Below are 6,999 nucleotides of genomic sequence, written 5' to 3'. Positions count from 1 at the left end.
TAAAACTATGAGAAATCATTATTTTCATCATTTTGACTTTGTTGAAGATCAGGAGATGCCCACCTTCTAGCCAAGTGGAATTAGTTTAATATTATGTGTTTTCTATTTAAATGACCCATTTCTCATCATCCACTTAGTTCTGTTGATAAGCATAGATTTCCTCACTAAGACATCTCATTTCTAAAATGCTTTAGAAATCTACCACTGTAGTATTATAGAATAGCAAAGTTTATCTCTTAAATTCAGTGGGGGTTGTATTAAGTAAACTTATTGATCTCAAGTGCTATCCCTTTTTATTCTAATTGTAATATGGAACACAAAATATTTTGTCTGTAATGTACACATTTCCAGTTTTCTGTTCATACATGCTTCTCTATTTCCTCAAACTTTAACATTTATTCATAAGACAAGAGGCATCATTTGTGTTTCACTATTTTAAGTGAAGTTTGGTTAATTAATAACTATATTTATTTCTTTGGGGTATAAGTGAAAAGAATGTATGCTCTGGCTTATTTTTTACTCAATTAGACTGATTTACTTTGAATATATTAAATATTTCACCATTTTATGGCAGAATAATAAAATACCATGGCAAAGATTTGTAAATACCTATTCAATATCTATGCTTTCTTCTTTAAAGAAAGAATGCCAGTTTAAGTGGAGGTGCCCATTAAAAGTAATGTGACTCCTTTAGCAGTTTTGCCAAGGAGATGCAAGTCACTGGGTACTGCTATAGAAAAACCCATTTTTACCTTTTCTGAAGGTGGGGATGTGATACTGGAAGTGGAGAACCATCTTCTGACATTAATACTTTTAAGACGCTTGAATAAGAACAGTATCTTAAACACAGAATATATAACACCACTAATTCAGCCCTGCACTGCCTTCCTCTAAATTTATCATTAATTGAAAAGAGAATAAACACTATTAATTAGTTCAGATGAAGTTGTGTATATGTGTGTATGTGTCTTAGTTATAGCCAAATGCATTCCTAACTTCTCCAAAAGTATCTGATTACATGCCCTTACCATATAGTAAGTATATCAACTTATATTTAGCAGTCACAAAATTATAATCATAATTTTTTACAGTGGCTTTATGTTATATACTGTGGGCATTAGCAAAGATCCTCAAATGTATTATAATATAAAAAACATCAGGAAATAAATATATATAGAATGTATACCTTCATTAATATATATTTGTATTTTTCCTGAACTTTATTTTTCAAGTGTTTGAATATCTTATTTTGTATGTCATATGGCCAGGATGGTGTCACTGATCTGTATAGTCAAAGGATTAAAATGTAATCCATACTGGATATTTGTAATATATGGGCTAAAAAGTCAACTAAAGCACTTACATATTGAAACATTTTGGTATCGTGTGAACAAAATTGGTATGTTAAACTATAGAAAATAATAATGAGATACTTTTTAATGATTCTCAATTGATAGAACATTGAAATCTATAGTCATGAAAAATTCAATCATCTTTTGAAACTGCACTCTGACAAGAGATATAATTTTGTATTTATTATCTTTCTACAAGGAACAAAATTTACTCAAGTGCCTCTGCTTAAACAACCTTAAAATAATTTAATTTTTATTATTAATATTTTATTACTAAATATAACAAAAAGGGGACAGATTTTATTGACTATTAAAGAACATTTTAATTAATTCTGAGCTAGAACTTGCTGCCTCAGCTTTTTCTTGGCATAACAATGCTTTCCTCTTTTATTATATAAATTCAGTGACATGGGAAAATCAAGCAAAATTTTGTCTCTGTACTGAGTTTTCAGGCCTCCTCATGCTTCTTTAAGAACTCTTGAAGTTTAGTTTATTTAAACACTTAAATGGCTATGAAATATATAAGTATGCACTTAAGAAAATGTGTTTCAAGACATTGAATAGTCGTGGGTCCTAACATCCTGTTCCACACGTGTTAACTCAGAGGGCATTATATAAATAACTGAGCATTGACAATGACACTGGCACACCTTGCTAAGATGTGAATCATCCTACCACAGATGTGATGTCAGTATGGCCTGTGGCATTGAGAACAAAGTATGGCAAGTGAGCAGAGTCCTAGCTTTGAGGCTCTGTATATATTACCTTTTGGAACTTGAAAAAAATTCATATGCTTTCTGGATTTAGTTTAAAAAAAAAAAAAAGGATATTATCCCTGGCTGGTTGGCTCAGTGGTAGAGCGTCGGCCTGGCGTGTAGAGGTCCCGGGTTCGATTCTCGGCCAGGGCACACAGGAGAAGTGCCCATCTGCTTCTCCACCCTCCCGCTCTCCTTCCTCTCTGTCTCTCGCTTCCCCTCCCGCAGCGAGGCTCCATTGGCCTGGGCTCTGGGGATGGCTCCTTGGCCTCTGCCCCAGGCACTAGAGTGGCCCTGGTCGCAACAGAGTGATGCCCCGGAGGGGCAGAGCATCACCCCCTGGTGGTCAGAGCATCGCCCCTGGTGGACGTGCCGGGTGGATCCCGATCGGGCGCATGCAGGAGTCTGTCTGACTGTCTCTCCCCGTTTCCAGCTTCAGAAAAATACAAATATATATATATATATATATATATATATATATATATATATACACACACACAAAAAGGATAATGACATATATAATGTTTAATGTTTCAACCATAACTGGAAGGTATGGGAGGGTGGTAGGAAGTTATTATTCTTTTTTTTTTTTTTTTGTATTTTTCTGAAGTTGGAAACGGGCAGTCAGACAGACTCCTGCATGCGCCCGACTGGGATCCACCCGGCACGCCCACCAGGGGGCAATGTTCTGCCCATCTGGGGCATTGCTCTGTTGCAACCAGAGCCATTCCAGTGCCTGAGGCAGAGGCCACAGAGCCACCCTCAGCACCCGGGGCCAACTTTGCTCCAATGGAGCCTTGGCTTGCTGGAGGGGAAGAGAGAGATAGAGAGGAAGGAGAGGGGGAAGGATGGAGAAGCAGATGGGCGTTTCTCCTGTGTGCCCTGGCCAGGAATCAAACCCGGTACTCCTGCACGCCAGGCTGATGCTCTACCACTGAGCAAACCGGCCAGGGCTATTATTCTGTTCTTATACATTTTCCTTCTAGGCCATGTTTGAGCTTCATCAGTTGTCTTGCTCTTCTGTGTTATAGAACAAGCCAGTAGAGAGGGCATAAAGAATGTTGGCTTTAGGCCCTGGCCGGTTGGCTCAGCGGTAGAGTGTCGGCCTGGCGTGCTGGGGACCCGGGTTCAATTCCCGGCCAGGGCACATAGGAGAAGCACCCATTTGCTTCTCCACCCCCCCTCCTTCCTCTCTGTCTCTCTCTTCCCCTCCTGCAGCCAAAGCTCCATTGGAGCAAAGATGGCCCGGGTGCTGGGGATGGCTCCTTGGCCTCTGCCCCAGGTGCTAGAGTGGCTCTGGTTGCGGCAGAGCGACGCCTCGGAGGGGCAGAGCATCGCCCCCTGGTGGGCAGAGCGTCGCCCCGGGTGGATCCCGGTGGGGCGCATGCAGGAGTCTGTCTGACTGTCTCTCCCCGTTTCCAGCTTCAGAAAAATACAAAAAAAAAAAAAGAATTTTGGCTTTAGTTTCAGGAGATTAGGAAAGAACTGGACTAACAGTTTTACTGCTTACTGCACGTGTGACCTTTAATGAAGCAAATAACCTACGAACACTCAGTTTTAACATCTGTTAAATGGAGGTTGCTTTTCTTCCAGATATAAACAATGAATGAAATAATTTTTCAGGGTACCTAATAAAGTGGCCAGCAAAATGTATAAAGTCAATAAATATTAGGCTAATTATAAGTTTACAGATAAATTCTGACATGGGATACATTGGTTTATTATGATTCATTGATAAGTAGTTAAATTACTTTATCAAATTTCAGGAGAGCAGGAATTGTATTTGTTCATATTATGACACCAGCAGCTTGAATTATGTTGTCTCTAAAAGTTTCCTTACTGAATTTGAATAGTATCAACAAAATAACCGTGCTCTGAAATACTAAGTGGGACAGTTGGTATATTGTGATAGAAAAGAGTTTTAGGAAAGTTTATATGATTTAAGACTGTATATAAATGTTTCTAAAGAATAAGTATGCTGGGACATTCAAAGAAGACTTGTATCTTCTGTACAGACAGTTGAGAGACACATCTTAAAGAAAAGGAAATATATCAAAGTATTTAATTAGAGTTCAATGAAAAATTTTCCATTTTACTTCTGGTTAGCCAAATGGGCTTAGGATTTTCATTAGAGGATGGGGAAGTTGTTGTTATTACTTCTTTTGGTTTAAATTTCATATACATTGTCTGACTGTAAACTATAATTAAGGCAAAAAATTTTGACTGTTTTTTTAAGGCTCATTTGACTGTTTTTGTTTTATTAATTTCCTAATAATATCCTCTGCAATTTGGTGGAATTGTCATTTTAAAATTTGTTAATTTTTTTATACTTTTTGAAATTGACTTGCTTTTTCACCTTCTGCCAAATACATATAGTATATGTATTTATACTATAACATCTCTAAGTTATCAGTGAAGTAGGTTTCTTAGACTTATGTTATCTCTGTGGTAATAATTCTGTGGTTGTCATATCTACCTCATAGCTAGGAGATTTTGTATTGTAATTCATGTTAATTATTATGATTATCTGAAACACAAACCAAATATAGACCTATGTGAAAAGTTTTTTCTTGCCCAGTGATTTCCAAATATAATGGAGTAACAGAACCAGTATTTTTCAGACCAAATCTATGATTTGTTCATCATGCAAGCTGTGCTAAACCAGCTTTTCCTGGTGTCCTAGAGTCTGATAGAGTCACTGAGCTACCTACCAAGGATTCTAATAAAATAATGTACTCCACATTAGAGTTTATGTCTTAATATCTGGTTTAATACAGATGGGTGCCAGTCCGACATTTTTTCCTCCTTCAGTAATAGTTACTATTTCCAGTTTTATATGTGAAACATTCAATTTTCTTATTAAGGTCAACTTTTAAAACCTTTAAAGACTCACAATCTTATAAATGTCCAAAATATTTTTTTAAGTTGTTTGTATACTGCAGCTTAATTTAGATCAAATATTGACACTAACAGACCTCATGCTTTATTTTTATGCATATCTATGGTTTTATTCAGCTATACGATTAGAAAATGGTATGTCTTTTATTAAAATATTATGTATCAGGACAATGACTATTATATTCTTTATGTTCTTAGTTATACTTGTGAAGACTGGATATACAATCAGACAACAATCAGATTATATATAAAAAAATAACTCTGACTTAACAATATACAGTAACCAGCCCAGGAAACTAATTGATTATATACATTAACCAGTTTAGGAAACCATTCTGCTATCTATAACTCAAACATACAGGAGTCAGACCATTATCTCTAGAAAACATCCAGATAGCCAAACAGTAAATCTTGTAACAACTGAGCCCAATGGCCAGGACTTAATTAATAACTGTTTCCCTGGTATTTGTCCTGCTTCCAACTTAGTACCAGTCAGAGAAATTCAAACATGGACCTCTCCTCAAATATACAGAATGCACATTTTTAATCAGCCTGTCTACAGCTTCCCCAAGCCAACAGCCTCTGCTTAGAGCCACCTGAAGCCTTCTCTCTCTCTTTTTTTTTTTTTTATCATGAAGCTTGTTCCCACTTCTCTGCCTGCCTTTAAATCTCTGTCATAATGCAAGTGATTGTGGTGTACTTCCTGGCTAGAGCTAGCTCTGAATAAATAGCATTTGCCTGGGCTCATTTGACTGTTTTTGTTTTATTAATTTCCATACTTGTCTAGCCTACATAAAATGAATTCAGTTTAATACCTTTGGTGCAAACATTTTTATAATGTTAGGCTTTTTGCCAGGCACACAGTTATGACCATGGACTAGATAAATGAAGTTCATGCCTTCACTTAATTTACAATTAGCAAGGAAAATAAGCAGGTAAATAGAAAATATTAATATCATAGGTTGACTTTGAGGATAAAGCTAGGCATAAATTGTTCTGGGAATACAGAGTGATCTGAAAAGAGAAAGACTGTGTAGCTAAGAGAGAATAAGACATATGTAATATGATTTTAATGTAAACATTTAGTAAACTGATAAATATCACCATTATGTTTTTATTTTTAATTACTTTACAAAACAATTATATTTATTATTATATCATTACATTTCTCAAATATGCCTTCATATTTGCTATTATTGTGATAAATATTCAGTTTAGTATATTTTTTCTTTTTGGATTAATGATATTAGACACTCTATTGAAGAGTATTTAATGGATGTTTCCTCTTATGTTCTCATATGTTTTTGACATATAGACCAAAAGAAAAATTTTGATAATTTGGATTTGGTAATTAGTATTCTCCAACTATCTCCACATTTAAATAAGACCATTTAGTTTTAGTTTATAAAACGTTTTCTGAAAAACTTTAGGCATAAATTAAGCAAAAACATTTCTTCTCCATTTGGGCTAGGATAGGATATTTTTTTTCTAGTATATTGCTTGATTTCTGAATTTGTTTAAAAATTTTAATACTAAGTATCAAAAAGTTGTCCCTCAAATTTTTTATTTTTGAAAAATTTTAATCTGTATCTAAAATTTTTTACTAATCTATAATTATGCTAAGTTAATAAATTTATATATTTTAAAAATTTTATTTATTTAGTTTAGAGAGGGGGAGAGAGAGAGAGAGAGAGAGAGAAGGGGAGGAGGAGCAGGAAGCATCAACTCCCAAATGTGCCTTGGGGTTTCGAACTGGTGACTTCAGTGTTCCAGGTTGACACTTTATCCTCTGCACCACCACAGATCAGGCTAAACTTAGTTTTGATCAAGCTGATTTATAATAAATTGCAGAAAAATCTAATGTTTTCTCTTCATCAATGATGATCCTAATCTTTTTTTTTTTCTATTCTCTTGTTAGTACCTAGGCACATGAATTTTAATCTCAAGTGGATCATAAGATATTTTTGGGAATTAGTAATGCTTCTCCCTAATTT

Source organism: Saccopteryx leptura, chromosome 5 (genome assembly GCF_036850995.1).
Source record: "Saccopteryx leptura isolate mSacLep1 chromosome 5, mSacLep1_pri_phased_curated, whole genome shotgun sequence".
In the NCBI taxonomy this organism is placed as follows: Eukaryota; Metazoa; Chordata; class Mammalia; order Chiroptera; family Emballonuridae; genus Saccopteryx; species Saccopteryx leptura.
The sequence above is the reverse complement of the archived record's forward strand: the minus strand, read 5'-3'. Positions refer to the sequence as shown.